The sequence below is a fragment of the Coptis chinensis genome, chromosome 5 (genome assembly GCF_015680905.1).
Source record: "Coptis chinensis isolate HL-2020 chromosome 5, ASM1568090v1, whole genome shotgun sequence".
NCBI lineage: Eukaryota > Viridiplantae > Streptophyta > Magnoliopsida > Ranunculales > Ranunculaceae > Coptis > Coptis chinensis.
The window spans coordinates 36,902,484-36,919,229 of NC_141460.1; the positions used below are offsets into that span (position 1 = coordinate 36,902,484).

Consider the following 16,746-nt stretch of genomic DNA (forward strand, 5'->3'; position numbering starts at 1 on the left):
AATTTTATGAAGCAGCCCTAAACTCCTATAAGAATTTTTGTGGGAAACAAGTTGCATGTGATGTGCATCTCTCTAAAGGGCATATGCACAATAGCAACAATGACAGGTTAATCATGAAAAATTGGGGAGCACAACTGAAGCTTGGAAGGGCACTATAGTGAAGGACTGCAGATGGCTGCAAACTATTAAGATAAACACTGGTGGGGCATCCATAGGAAATTTTTTTGAACACATTGTATTCTGCAGTTTAGGGTACATACCATACCTCAGACAAACATATACGAATAGATAAAATTGTGTATGGAATTGAAAACTCCATGCAAAGAACAAATGCCACAAACAGGAAGATAAGATTCAGCTGGGTGCGAAGTCTATTTTATATTTGCCACATTTAATTTCTATTACCACTAAAGATGTTATCAGAGTTATATCTTTATTTGAAAGAGAAAATTAAACAAAATGTATTACCAATATAGATACATTTCTCTATCTTACAGATTGAAAGAAGTAGCTTGCTCGGAGTGCTTGAAACTTTTCCATTGAAGCACACATGCTGACATGCCCTCGAATAAATTCTGAGAGCTTACGTCCACTTCATTCACACTCAACATTCTGAGCATAATGTACCTTATCAAACCTTGAATATTACGTCTAGAACTCAGTAATCAATGGTTCTTCTGTCACACAAAAAGTATCCCTATTGTTTAGAAACGAGGAAGTCTGGCATTTTGTGTCAGTTCAAGCACCTGAGGTGGTCAGAACACCCTTTTGGCCATTAGATCAAACATTCTCTATTAGAGCACTTTTTTCGCCTCGATGAAAGAAAGGATCTTGTTTTCATAGGTACTCTTTCAGATACTCCTGGATTATCTTTTCCTGTGAAAAATCAATGAAATAAACCATCCCTACAGACAATCCCTCTTTCTTCGCTAGTCTTTCCACTTCAAGCTGAACTTTATTGACACCAACTCTACTGGGCTCCAACAAATTACAGGCCACCTCGGTTATGTCTTTACCATAGGCTAGTGCCATAGCTTGTACTGATGGAATCCCACCTCCTCGTTCACTTAGGCATTTAGCTACTGTATAAACTGTGATTACAACTTATAATCTTACTCGTCTCTAGTTCTTTTTTTCCTTTTTTTTTTTCTTTCTCTCTCCCTCTCTTATATATCTCTCTCTCCTTCCACGTACCGCAGCGGTTATCTTGCGGTTCTGGTTCCGCTCTCCACGTTTCGCAGCAGTTCCAGAGCGGTTGGGATACCGCGGATCTGATCCTGTGCAACCTATCTTCCCACGCTATACCGCATCCGGTCCCTTTGTCACCACTAACCTCTTAGGTCATGTGTACGTCCTATACAGATGCCCTCTCTCGGCCCTATTGTTGGTCCGCGACTGGCAATGGTGCCGAGAACTACTCTTTCTCTTTCCATACACCCTCTGCTGAATACTTCTTGTCTGACCCTCCCCCTCTGTCCCTTTATCTCTTTCTCCCAAAGACGTGTTCCCGCGCTTCCTCTCATCTTGCCACCGGAAGTACGGCGGCGAAACTGGCGCGACGCGCCTCATTATCTTGCCCCTTCGAAAATCGAGATTACACGCGTCCCTATTCCTTTGGTTCTCTGTTGGTCAGTTACCCTTTTGTCCCTGCCCCCTCAAATCCCGCTCAAATCTCTCTCTTCTCTCACAACCCTCAAAACCCTCAAAACAGTAAACCCTCACCATTTTTCTTTTCAACTTCACCTTCTTCAACCTCTTCCCCCTTTTCCTGTCGTCAATTTCTTCGCGCAACCTCCGACACGTTTTGGTTACGCCCTCCATTGCTTTGGCTCTCTTGCTACAGGTTTGTCTTAAATTGTTTTCCTTTCCTTTCCTCTCGTTATTTGTGCATTCATTGTTTATTTTGGGGGTTGCTTCCTCATTATCTTCTTTTCCTAGATTGCGCATCTATCTTTTTCTGAATTTCCCTCCTTGCACTGTTTCCATTATGCCTTCATCGGAATGTGAGGTCATCTCCTCCACCCAATCCTCCGCCACCACATCAGGTAAATCTGGATCCTCTACCCCTAGATCTAGTTATCAATCCGCGGACAGATCTGAATCCCCGGCTTCAAACTCTACCGATCCCACCCTTTGTTCCATCTACCGGGTAGGACACCTTCTCTGCCATCACAGCCGTCCTATTACCGCAGACCCAATCTAGATGCCGTTAAAGCCGCTTACGGCATTCCTGGTGACATTATTCTCGAACATGTGTCTGGCGTCACCCACTTTCCTCACTTAGTATCACCGCGCCCTGGTTATCTAGTAGCTACTGTAGGACAGATAGCAGCCGGCTTTACGTTTCCTTTGACTCTCCTTGACGTCGAGGTGCAGAACCATTTCAACATTCCTCCGTGCCAGGGCATAGGTAACTTCTGGCGTGTTATGTATGCCGCCAACCACTACAATGAGACTCACTCCCCCAAAATACAACTCCGTGATATCCTTGCCCACTTCTATATAAAGAAAAGCACTAAACTGGGGGGTGTGGGATATCAATCCTTCGCGACTTTCGTCCTCAAAAGAAGTCTTTCCTTCTTCACATTACCACTTCTGACAAGGTGTGGCATCAGTACCCGTTGTATGTGTCCGGTAATTTTTTATCCGCGGACCTCCCTCCGGAAGTTTCTCTGAGGCATCTCCATTTCCTAACAATTGGTAAGTAAGTCGTTAGGAGTCACGGTATTTATCTCTCACCTGTCATTAATTTATCTTTGTTCTTGGTGATGTAGGTTGGAGACCAGATTCGTGATCCCAAATATACAACGGTGTTTACTCAGAAATTTTCCAATCCCTCCGCTTGAACTTCGGGGAGTTCACAAAGCGTGAAGTCCTTGGCATTGATCGAAAAAGCCACTCCCGTTATTTGACCCTTCTCTAAAAAACATTGGCAAATACCAAGGCCCCCTCTATCGTCTGCCGCCCCCCAAAGAAAGAAAGCCCAAACCATCCCCACCTCAAAAAAGAAAACGTTAGTCTTACAAGTCTTTCAACTATACCAAAAAAATCTCCCATTCACGAGCTGTTGCTCAACGTGCCGCTGCTACCAAAAACAAGACTACTACCGCGGACACCCTTCCCCCTTCCTACTCTCGCATGGCTGAGTGGGAGGACGATTTTGCTGCTAATACCGCTCCCCCTTCTACCACCGCCATGGATGTGAACAAGTACAAGCTTTGGGACAGTGACTCTGATGGGGATGCTCCTATTGACGTGTCAAATAAGAGCCCTCCCACCAAAAGGGCTAAAACTTCTGCCATTTGTTCCTTCTAACCTCGGGCCGCGAATGAACCTCCGCGATGGTCCGCGCGGATATCTTCACGCCGCCCTAGACAGGATTCTTCTTCGGCTGGTCCTTTAACCTCTGGGACTGTCGAGGTGTGGCATCCCAAGTTCAAGGCTAGGGACCGCGATGTGACTACACGAGACTCGGCTTTGGAAAACCCAGCCGTTGCCGCCTCCTTATTTTTCAGCTCTCACCTGCCTCGGGATCAAGCTTATGGAGATGCTGGTACCGTTGCTTCCCACAGGGCCTCCATTTACACTGGATGGGAAAAGGTATGTCTTGGGCTAGTGGGTAGTGGCTTACCAATTGTCTATGATATCTCTCCATTCTTTGTGCTACTCTTATACCCCATATGTCTCTGCAGCTGAGTCTAGACATCGGCTATGTGCTGCGTGGCCTGACCAGCACCGTGGAGAACTTGGACGCGGCGAAGCAGGAGATACACGGCCCTGACGGCTGGAAAGCAAGGTACGCCAAGCTGGAGAAGGAGAGGGACGAGAACCGGATCAAGGCAGTCAAGCTTCATAAGGAGCTCCAGGTAGCTGAGGACAGACACCGCGATTAAGTTGCGGGTGTCAATTCAAAAATGGACAGCCTCCGAGAGACGGAGAGGCTTGCCACTCAAACTGCTGTGGATAAGGCTGTCCAAGAGGCCGCGGATCGATTCCGGGGGCTTACTACGAAAAAGATCACACGCGAACTGCAACAACAACTTGATCAGCTTAGCGCTGCCGGCCGACTGCTTCCACCGCCTCCTCTTGTTGTAGGGACATCGTCCCTTGTACAACCAATGCGTAGTCCGAAGCCGTTGAGGCGCTTTACCACGGTGTTACGACTCCGTCACCGGTAGCGGTCCCTTCTCCAAGATCTGGTGAATGAAGATGCCAAAGCATCCCAGTCAGTGAAGATGAAAGTACTGCTCCTGAAGAACCGACTACTGATCCTCAGTAGTAACACATGTCGGCTTACTTTCTTTGCAGATGGCCTTGGTTTTGTAACAGTTAAACAATTATTTTTGTGTTTGTGAAAAACAATGGCTTTTGTAGCTAGTACTTTTGTGCTCCTTTTGCAATGTAATTCACTATTCGTCATGTTTTGATTACGACGTATTTTAACTTCGTTATGCATGGAGCCATTAATCAATATGTTACTTTGATTTAATTCCTTTTCATTTGCATCTCCAAACTCCGTTAGCTATGATTGTCCCTTGTTATTTGGACGCACTGTTGGTGAAGGGCTCTCTTCCTCCTGCCTTTACTATTTGTATAGTTTTTACACAAGTTAGGGTTGCCCCCAGTTCGATTCGGACAAACAGTCCGCGAAGGGATCTTTCCCCCCGCGCTCGCTTTGTATAGCTGTGAAGCTAGTCAGGGTTGCCCCCAGTTTGATTAGGACTTATAGTCCGCGAAGGGCTCGTCCCCCCCGCGCTCGCTTTGTATAGCGGTGAAGCTAGTCAGGGTTGCCCCCAGTTTGATTCGGACTTATAGTCCGCGAAGGGCTCGTCCCCCCCGCTCTCTTTGAACGGCTGTGAAGCCTTATAGGGGCAGCTCATTTTGCCCCCAGTTGGATTCGGACGTGTAGTCCGCGAAGGGCTTGTCCCCCCCGCTGTCTTTGAACGGCTGTGAAGCCTGATAGGGGTAGCTCATTTTGCCCCTATTTTGATTTCGGACGTATAGTCCGCGAAGGGCTCGTCCCCCCCGCTGTCTTTGAACGGCTGTGAAGCCTGATAGGGGCAGCTCATTTTGCCCCTATTTTATTTCGGACGTATAGTCCGCGAAGGGCTCGCCCCCGGCCTGTCTTTGAGCGGTTGTGAGCCTCGATAGGGGCAGCTCATTTTGCCCCTATTTTGATTCGGACGTATAGTCCGCCCCGGGCGGCTCGCCCCATTGCCTCTCGAACGGCTGGAAAGCTGATAGGCAGCTCATTTTGCCCCTAGTTTGATTCGGACATGTTGTCCGCGAAGGGCTCATCCCCTACGCTGTCTCTGATTAATCCCTATGCATGCTATTGAGCCAGGAATGCAATCATTGTTTCATTGACTTAGAATTTCGCACATAACATATATACATTACACAAAATATGCTTGTTTCATTGAAAGTTACATTAATTGCTCCTCTCATGGAATTTTTTCAGCATTCTTATATTCCATTGTTTCTCCACCGTTACCCCTCCCCGGGTCTCTATTTTGTAAGTACCCGAATTTCCCTTTGCTGTCACGACATACGGTCCTTCCCAGTTGGGTCCTAGTTTGCCGTCATTCTCCCTTTTAGTGGCGGAGTAACCCCCGCAGCACCAAGTCCCCAACCATGAATCCGCGGCTTTACTCGTTTATCATCGTCATCCTTTGTAACCTTCTATGATACTCCTCCAGTCGTATGCCAGCCGTATCTCTTTTTTCCTCCATTATATCCAACTCAGTGGCTAACATATTTTCATTAAGACCCATTTCCACGGCCCTGGTTCTTGTCGTTTTCTCTATCATTTCCACCGGTATGACAGCCTCTACTCCATATGCCATTGCGAATGGTGATTCATTCGTCGAAGTCCGCGGTGTAGTACGATAAGCCCATAAAACATGATTCAATTCATCAGCCCACGCTCCTTTTCGGTCTTCCAATTTTCTCTTTAAATTGTCCATGATGATTTTGTTTGATGCCTCGGCTTGGCCATTCCCCTCCGGATTATATGGCGTCGAGAACTTCTGTTTCACTTTGTAGGCTTGAAGAAATTGACGTACCTTTCCCCCAGTAAATTGTGTTCCATTATCTGCAATGATTGTATGGGGTAAACCGAATATGCATATTATGTTCTCCTAGAGGAACTTCTTCACATTCTCTTCTTTGACTTGCTGTAGTGCCACTCCCTCCACCCACTTGGTGAAATAATCAATGGCGGCCAACATAAATCTTCTCTTGCCGCTGGCTGTGGGCAAAGGCCCCACTATATCGAGTGCCCACATGGCGAACGGCCACAGACTAAACACATTATGCAGTGGCTCTGCCGGGGAATGGATTAGTTGTGCGAACCTTTGGCATTTCTCACAAGTTGTTGCATACTTTGTTGCATCCTTCTTCATATGAGGCCAAAAATATCCCTGCGATATCAATCTATGGGTCGTGGTTCGACCCGCTGAGTGACTTCCACAATCACTCTCATGTACTTTGGCCAACACTTCTTGCACCTGCTGTGGCCCTATGCATCTCGAGTAGTGGTCCGCTGAAACTATTTTTGTACAAATCCCCATCTAACAAAACATATCTTTAGCTAACCTGCTCCATCTGGCGTCTCTCCTTGGTATTTTCTATCTCTGCTCCTATAAGAAAAGTTTTAATGGGCGTCATCCATCCTATCTCCTTTTCAATGGTGAGACACACACTCTTAGTTTCTGATGTACTAGGCCTGCTCAAAACTCTTACTTCAATAGAACGACCCTCTGTTCCTGGAAGCACCGCGGCAACAAATGCTAACGCGTCAGCATGTCTGTTCTCACCGCGGCCCAAATGAGCAAATTGAATCCTTTTGAACTTACTGGCTTTTTGTCGTAGAACCTCTAAATATCGTGCCATCCTTGGACAATGCGCCACAAACCCCCCATTCATCTGACAAATAACCAAGTTAGAGTCCGAGAACACCGATAACTCGCTTACTCCCAGATCCTATGCCATATTCAAACTCGCTATCATCGCTTCATATTATTCCGACTCATTATTAGAAGCCGCGAATCCTAGTTTCATTGATAACTCCGCCCTTGTTGTCGAGTCACCAAAACCACGCCAATCCCATTTCCGATAATGCGTAGGCGATCCGTCGCGAATACTCTCCAACCATTCTTGGTGTATCCCAAGGGTCCAAGGGATCACGCGACCAGATTCTTCCTCCCGATCCATAACCATTTCCTCTCCCCAAGTGGGATCCTCGGCTGGAAATTCTGCTAGGAACTCCGCCATGGCTTGGCGCTTTTTCATTTGTTTCTAACCTCGATATTTGATTTTCAGAATAACTAAGCATCACCGCCCATTTCAGCATTCTCCCTGACTTTTCTGCCTTCAACGCTTGCTTGAGAGGCAGATTTGTTATCACTACCACTGAGTGTGCATCAAAATAGGGTTTCAACTTTAATGCAGAGAACATCAACACTAAAGCATACTTCTCAATTTCATCGTATCGGCGCCCGCCGCTAGCATGTTTTACTCTCGAAAATAAACCGGCTTCTCTATCTTCTCTACAATACGCACAAGAACTGAACTTATCGGCGTACTCAAAAACCCCCAAATAGAGATACAATATCTCTCCTTCCTCGGCGCGATAGCAAAGGGGCTTTCCTAAATAAACCTTCAACTCCCGAAAGGCTTCCTCACTTTCGATTGGTCCATCGAAAATCTGGCATTTTTTTTCAAGTTTATCAACAGTGGTGCGCATTTGTCCGATGATTTAGATATAAAGCTGTTCAATGCTGCGACTCTTCCTGCCAACCGTTGCACTTCTTTTACATTCTGAGGGGACGGCATCTCCACTAGGGATCTGATCTGCTCGGGATTGGCCTCTATTCCACGATACGTGACCATATAACCCAAGAACTTCCCCGAAGATACCCCAAATGTGCATTTCTCTGGGTTCAGCTTCAGACTATGCTTCCGCAGTATGTGAAAGGTTTCCTGGAGACCCTTCAAATGTTCCTCTTCCGACATGCTTTTCTCTACCATATCATCAATATATATTTCCATGCCCTTTCTAATCTTGTCCTCGAACATTTTTTCCCCCAACCGCTGAAATGTAGCCCCCGCATTCTTCAAACCAAAAGGCATTCTTGTATAACAATAAGTACCTCCTTCCACCACGAATGTAGTCTTTTCTTGATCTGGGCCAAACATCGCGACCTGGTTATATCCCATAGAAGCATCCATGAAAGAGAATACCTTGAAACCAGCTGTTCTATCTACTAACTCATCCACCCGCGGTATAGGATAACAGTCTTTAGGACACTCTTTATTTACGTCTGTAAAGTCCACACACATTCAAACCTTGTCATTCTTTTTTGGAACCGTGACCACGTTGGACAGCCACTCCGTACATCTTACGTCCCTGATTATACCCGTATCCCTAAGCCGTATAACTTCTTCGCGAATCCCTTCCGCGTATTTGGGTCTTACGCTTCTCATCTTCTGTCTTATAGGCTTCACACCCTCCTTCATGTGTAAGTGATGGCAAGCGAACTCTGGATCTATTCCTGTGATATCTTCAATCGCCCAAGCAAATATGTCAGCATTCTCTGCTAATAATTGTGTCAGTTTGAATTTCCACTCTTTTGGCAAGTCCGACCCAACTGAAGTAAATTTTTCTTCCTCTCCCACCCCCAGGTTCACGATCTCAATTTCATCCAGAGTTTTTGGCCTCTGATGAGACTCGCATCCTTTAGTAAGTACTGCTTCCTGTAATTGCTACGCTTTTCCCTTATCATTCGTTGGCTTTTCACCCCCTATTCCACGGACCATACTTTTTACCGTCACTTGGTGTACATTCTGAGCCGCGACCTGATCCCCCTTTATTTCGTACACCCCCCCTTCGCGGGGAAGCGGATCACCTGATAATAGGTCGACGGAATAGCCTTCATTTCATGAATCCATCTTCTCCCTAGAATGGCATTATACTGGGACCCCGTATCTACCACCATAAATCTGGTGAATACCGACGTCGGACCTGCTGTTACTGGCAACGTTATTTCCCCCATAGGCTTTGTCATGCTTCCATTGAAGCCATACAAATTAGTCTGAGAAACCCTCAACTGATCCCTATCTATATTCATCTCTTCCATGGCCCCTATAAACAACATGTCTACTGAACTACCGCAGTCTATCAACACTCGCTTCACTAGATAATTACCCATTGCTATGGTAATCACCAACGCATCTTCATGCGGCGAAATCACTGATTCCAAGTCTTTCGGAGTGAAAGTTATGTTCCCTTCGGCAATCGCGGTTCCTGAAACTAACCGCGTCATGCTTGTCACCTCATTAACCTGTTGTAAGCTCGCTGTCCTTCTCATCTTGTCACGGTGGGCATTCCTCCCGAGTGTCTCCCCACTGTAAATGACATTTATTGTTCCCAAGATCCTAGCGGGAGCCTGTCCTCTCTCCGCATGATGAACCTCCGTGACATACTCTCTAAGCATCCCCTTCTCAATCATTCTTTCCACTAGCCACTTCAAAGCATAACATTCGTTAGTGGCGTGGTTTTAATCTGATGATAGGCACGAAGGTTTCCCTCAATCTCTCGGGTGTATTCAGCGGTCCTTCATAATCTTTTGCAACCCCTTGATAAGTGGCAAGATTTCCTCTAATGGCCTATTAAGAGGTGTTTGTTCTATCTCACGGTACGGCTTTCTTTCACGAATATCTCTCCTATTTCGATCTCCTGATCTGTCGGGTCCACGTCTTTCCCCTCTGTTGGATCCCCCTTCTCTCTCTTCTCTCTTACCCCTATCCCTTCTGTCGTCTTTATCCACCGCCTGCACTGCCTTCCCCGATCTCTTTTGTTCCCTCGCATTTTTTTGCATTATATCTTCGTACCGAATATACTTTTCTACCTTTGGGTACAGAGCGTGCAGAGTGGTGATTTCGATTTTGGACACTGATTCGTGCACCCTAGTCCCCTGCTTCAAGCCGTGCTGAAATGCAATGACCGCGGTATGCTCTTCTAGATTCTCCACCCTCAGGGTCTCTTCTTTGAATCGGCACAGAAACTCCCTTAACGACTCCCCTGACCTCTGTTTGATGTTAAACAATGCCGCGATATCCACTACCCTCCGTTTCTGGTGGATGAAATGGTCCACGAAGGCTCGCTCTAGTTCTTCATACCTACTGATGCTCCACGAAGATAGGCGGTAATACCAATCCGAAGCGCCCCCCTTAAGGCTTGCAGGGAACATCATGCAGCGCAGTCCGTCATACTTATTTTCCTGCCACAATGGCATCTGTTGTCTAAAATGATGCAAATGATCAGTTGGGTCGCCTTTCCCATCATACCTTTCGAATCTTGGTTGACTGAATCTCTTAGGTACCTCTGAATTCCAGATCGAATCCGCCAGTGGATTCTTGTTGAGGTTAGCAACCTCCTTTTGAGCGGCACTTTGGTTCATTTTTTCTACCGCATGGTTAGCTTCTCTATCTTTCTCGGTCATGGCCTGTACCACTTCCAGCGTGATGCCCTCTACCATATCTACTCCCCTAGACTGGTATACCTCATTCTCCCCTTCCATCTCACTGCCCCGGCGATCCCCATGTTCCATGTCATCTTGTACGGTGTCTCTTTCCTTTCTCAACTCATCGTTCGTTTTCTCAATCGACTATTTCTTCTTGCATAAGTCCGGTATGCGTCTCCGCCGCCACATCAGATATGTCTTCCTCTCTACCCACCTCTCTTTCTTCACTCACTTCTTCCTCTACTACCTCTCGAACAACTTCTTTTCTAGGTCTTCCTACTCCCTTTTTTGTTATGGTGGCCATTTTTATCTCGCTATTCCCCACAGACGGTGCCAAAATGTATAAACTGTGATTACAACTTATAATCTTACTCGTCTCTAGTTCTTTTTTTCCTTTTTTTTTTCTTTCTCTCTCCCTCTCTTATATATCTCTCTCTCCTTCCACGTACCGCAGCGGTTATCTTGCGGTTCTGGTTCCGCTCTCCCACTCTCCACGTTTCGCAGCAGTTCCAGAGCGGTTGGGATACCGCAGATCTGATCCTGTGCAACTTGTCTTCCCACGCTATACCGCATCCGGTCCCTTTGTCACCACTAACCTCCTAGGTCATGTGTACGTCCTATACAGCTACTCTACGAACAGCAGCAACATCAGTAGAGAAGATAGGCACATTGTAGTTATCAACCCATCTGGTTGTCCCCACTACTACAACACCTTTGGTCCGAGTTGCTCAATGTGGACCCTCATCTCGCTTCAGTGGCAAGGTCTCGACCGGTGAGGTCCTCCGACCCATTGGTTTCCTTGAATCTGGCTTGAATTAACCTAATTCTCTTCTAATTGAGGCAAAGCGTTTTTCCCGGATCGGTCGCTCCATATAAATATCGCGGGAACCGCAACATATCATATACAAAAGAAACCAGCACAATGTAACATTTTAAAACCATAACTACTGAACAAACTTCCACCTTGCAATGCAACTACGGACATCAAGACCTTACTTGAACATAAGTGTTCTTATGCTTTGCATATGTGAACCTCTTCTATCAGGCATGCATAACCTCACAGCATTCAGTAATAATCAATTTCTTATTAAGCACTGAACAAAATATGTAGATTGGCACAATAAAAAGGAAAGAGTCGATAAACTAAATAGCTGTATTAGATGGTATGACTGAGATTGGTGCATGTGTGTAAATATTTTTGTAAATAAATATGTGACACGTGACAACATCTTCTTAACGCTCGGGTATGGTCTTAGTATGGGTAAGAAGTACTAGAATACACTTTAAGTCCAGGTCCTGACTAACTCACTTCCTAGGTTCGGGAGTGAAATAAGAAGAGGAGGTCATGAAGAAAAAAGAGGGGAATCTGTGTGTACATATTTTAGCAAATAAATATGTGGCATGTGATAACATCTTCTTAACATTCGGGTATGGTCTTAGTGTAGGTAAGAAGTACCAAAACACACTTTAAGTTCAGGTCCTGACTAACTCACTTCCTAGGTTCGGGAGTGAAATAAGAAGAGGAGGTTCGGAATTGGTTGGAGTAGTAGGTTCGAATTGCTAACTCTTGACTACGAACTCCAAATCTGGAACTACCAAGTTCGGAACTCCAACTCAACTCCGACTCCAAATCCGAACCTGAACATGTTTCCTTGTTGTTCAAGTCAATAAAGAAGACTTATTGATTTGGGAAACTAAAGCTTCTAGAAGTGTCTGGATAAGACTTGACAAGAGATTGTTTCCTAGTTAAACACTAATTACTTAATTCACAAGAGTTATGGAAACCTAATCTATTATTATAAATAGGATAGTTGAACTACGCTTTGAGTTTGATTCCTATACACAGTATACGTAGGCAGCCATTAAAGAATGTGGTTCAACTCATCATCTTCTAAATCTCTTCTTCTTCTTGATCCAATACTTCTAATTGTTCTTTGATCATCAACAAAATACTTGTGTTTCTAGATTAGGAAAAATCATCACACAATTGGCACCGTCTGTGGGGACACCATACAAAATTGATTTGATTTCTTGGTAAAAAAATTTTCGGTTTTAGGTTCTCCTACCCACCAATTTTTCTTGGGTTTGTTGTTCTTTAAAAAGATAATAATAATAATAATTCTTTTTTTCACTTTGATTCAAAATCATGGTTACTACAAGAGCTAATGTGAATCAAGGTAATGAGGGGAATAACGAGATCAATAACCCACATGTTACTTCTCAAAGACAATTTGAACGTAGAGGAGATCGTCGAGATCATCGTTTTGGATAGGGGCATGAAGAAGATGAGCCTAACAACGATGCTCCCTAATCTGCCATAACCAACCAAGCCATCATGGATGTTGTGATGGCCGAACGTGGTCGACAAGAGGCTCGTTTGCGTTTTTTCCAAGACTACTACCACACGAATGAGGGTCGTTCACCTTCAAGAGTGTTGCCTACTGATGGAAACTTGAGGGGGCAATTCTAGCCACCAAGTCTCGACCATGGTGAGGGTTACGTCCCGACGCCTTATATCCCTTACTTCGTTGGATATCATAGCGACTAACCAGATTTAGATTATAATCCGAAATTGGATCCAACTCGATACTCAAGTTCACACGAAACTGACTTCTCTTGGTATTCAAGTTCTCGAGGTACGAGGGATGGACGTCCAAATGTGTTTGCTTGGAATCCACAACTGTCAAGGTCACCCTCGGTACGAAGAAGACTTTAAGTTCCAATGGAACCTCCATTAATTGCCTTGGAATCCCTCAATTCCCCAATCCAGTTTTGCAAACTCCTCCACTCGATCTTGGGAACCGGAACCACGTTATCATTAAGATTAGAACTATGAGAGTCCAGGTTCGAGGTACAACAACGAAAGAACTCCAATTCATGAACCAACTACTCTTGCACAGCTCAAGGCACAAATACTGGAGGAACTGCGAGGTTCGAAACCAACCAAGATGGATGAGTCAGTTGTTTAGTCAACAATCGAGGGAGACATTGGAACTCCTTTTTCACGACATATTATGAGTGGATACATCTCCCATGATTATAAACCACCGAAGTTCTCTAAATTTAATGGCAAAGGAGATTCGGTCTCTCATGTGCTCGGTTATCGTCAAGCAATGGTGGGTATTTCTAAGAAAGATCATTATTTGTGCCGGTATTTTGTTTCAAGTTTGACAAACTCGACATTCATTTGGTACACAAAGCTGCCCAGGGGCAGCATTCACGAGTTTAAGGTGTTATCCATAAATTTCATTGCGAAATTCTATTGCAACCGACCCTACATTAAAACCGTTGATGCACTGTTTGACATGAAAATCCGAAAGGACGAGCGTATCAGGGATTTCACCAAAATATTTAACGAGTCTCAATTGCATGTTGACAACATCGATGAGACCCTTGCCATTGTGGCCTTTAGAAAGAGATTAGATCCCACTTCTGGTTTATACATGTCTTTAAAGAAAAAGAAGCCTACAAACATGACAGAGTTGCAGGCTCAGATCGATAAGTATGCTGAACTAGAAGAAGACCAATTGGATAGGGAATCTTCTCATAAAAGAGTGATAACCAGTGTCACCTCCGCTCCTATTGGTAGGAGCTCTGCTAGTCATTATGATGATAGGAAGTCCAAGGAATCACAGTCGGAGCACAAGTCAGTCGACAAGAATTCCTATCAAGATAAGTCCAAGAGGTAGAAGATTGGTGACACGTCAGGAAGTGAGCAACTAACCCCACTGGATAGGGACTTTACCAATTTAACTCATCCTTATGAGGACATATTCAATGCCATCAAGAACAAGAACATGTTAAAGAACCCTCCAAAGATGAAGCCCGGCGCTATTGGAGCTAGGAATACTAACGTGTATTGTAAGTTCCATAAACAGGCCGGTCATGGAACTAAGAATTGTAGGTCTCTTAAACATGGGATTCAGGATCTCATAGACCGATGTTTACTAGATGAATATAAGGGTACTCCAATTCAGAATACTGCCGCAATTCCTGACACCAATGTACATAATACAGAGACAAGAACGGATAAGGTAGTGATTCACACAATCACTAGGCTTTTTCATTAACAATATCTACCATTTGTTCAGATAATAGGCTACAATGCTACTATTTAAAACCCATTTTCCAAGATTTTGATGAAAAAGCATACAAACCATGAAGATTTAAGCCAATGTCAGCTGCTACGGATCTGGCAAGCCATGTTGCTTGGTCAAGAGAAGTTTGAGCTAAATGGTGAAAGCATATATGGTCAACGATCCCAAGACGAGGATGAGTACCACAATGAGATTCAAGGTCAATCGTTTCTAAAGATGCTTTAACCATTGAAACCACTGCTCCTCTCAAGGAGCTGGAATCTTGTAATTGGGTGGGAGAAAACTCAGAGACAAGGGTGTAACAAACTCTGTTGTAAGCCTCATCTTGAAACTTGTTTAATATAGCTACCCTCAATCGAACTCAACGCTAATTTATTTCGACTTACGGATATGTACAGTTTACAACAAGCAATCATAACTCTTAACATTTCTCTTTCTCCTCTTTCACAATCTGCACATAGATATCAGCAATAGGTAACAAGGATAATTGTAATACTGATAAGAAGCTTGTAGCCACAACTCCTGTTGGACCACATGTCTACTAAAATACACATATGACTATTGAGGATAAGATTCTTGCTTCACATATATCATTCTGAAAAAAGTGCAAGAAACTTGACATTTGAAACAAGTCTATGATACTCTCATAAGGGGTTTAATAAGACTCAGAGATGTTGCCCTCGTCCATACTAAAAAATGAAATAAGAACACAATCCTAAACTAAGTGAAAGGGCTTCAAATTCACAACTTAAGCAAGGAAACTTGACTGGGGATAAGTTACATTACATGGGTACAAGAAAGACTCTGATGGCTATAATAGTTTCCACATAATTCATACACGATATGTAATTCATAGTCTTGAACTACATTATGACTTACGAGTTTAAACAATCTGTCACTGCTATTGTGCAAAATACAATTACACTAGCAAACTATGTTTCAGATATCATATCAGAGTGTGCAGGATGCAAGAGTTTCCCATGTGTTTGCAGATTTAGCACAATAAATATCATACTAAGTATATAAAGAACCTATCATATCAAGATGGTTGTAAAATGATATGGCTGAGAAGGATGATGTCATGTCCCAGGACATTGACAAAGGATATGGGTGTCATTTCTTTTAAGCTAGAGGGTTGTTTGGTTTTCTATAGTTTATTTAGATGTTACCAAGTGTAAGGCTAGTATCATCTTTTGTTAGGTGAGAAAGCTTATATATGGACAGAAAAAGAAAAGAGAGGCAGCTAAGAAGAAAATAGAAGAAACTAGGCTCTTGTTTCAGTGAAACAGAGATTAAGCTCTGCATTCTTTATCTTTTGAATCAAAGATTATTTCAAATGTTTTGTTTCTGTTAATGTGAACTAGGTTGTGAACTCAGTTATTGTTTGTTTATAGAACTAGCTTTAAAACTCAAGTTAGTTCATAACAATTGGTATCAAGAGCAGTTGATCCTCGGCTTGATTCAATGGCTCCCAATCCCAAAGATGTAGAAGCTCAGACAAAAATGATGGAACTACAACAAAATATTTCTAAGTTATTAGAGAGAATGATGAAAGACACTCAAGCAAGAGAAGAAGCAGAGAAGAGAACAGAAGACAGATTTGAACAAGTCTTTAAACTACTCAATGAGGGAATACAGAAAAGGAAGGAGAAACAAGTAGATGGGGGAGATGGGGTTAGTGCGGGAGAGTCGGCCACCATCGTCACTGACATTGGCACTTCGACAGTGCAACCTAAACATCAGTTCCATGTATCAATGGAAGCTCAAGGTAATTTTATTGATTTCCCTCGGTTTGATGGTACTAATTCTAGAGCTTGGGTCTGTAAGTGTGAAAAGTTCTTTCTACTTCTTCCTGTTGAAGAGAATCAAAAAGTGATTATGGCTTCCTTGTATTTTGAGGGAAAGGCAGACTCATGGTTTTTAGAGTATCAAGTGGGTAAGGATTTAATTAAATGTGATGATATGATTGAAGATTTATTTGTGCGATTCGAATTGATGGGAAAAGAAAACTACGTAGAAACCTTCAACAAATTGGTTATTCAGTCTTCCACTGTGGAAGAATATTACGAACAATTTGAAGAACTAAAAACTTGGATGGTTAGCAATAATAAGCATCTCACCGA

The 16,746-nt window shown here is 43.8% G+C and overlaps 1 pseudogene; it reads right to left on the reverse strand.

The window, feature by feature from the left end:
- Window positions 1-23: 23 nt before the first annotated feature.
- On the reverse strand, window positions 24-15,336 carry LOC147497426 (formiminotransferase cyclodeaminase-like protein; annotated as a pseudogene).
- Window positions 15,337-16,746: the final 1,410 nt, after the last annotated feature.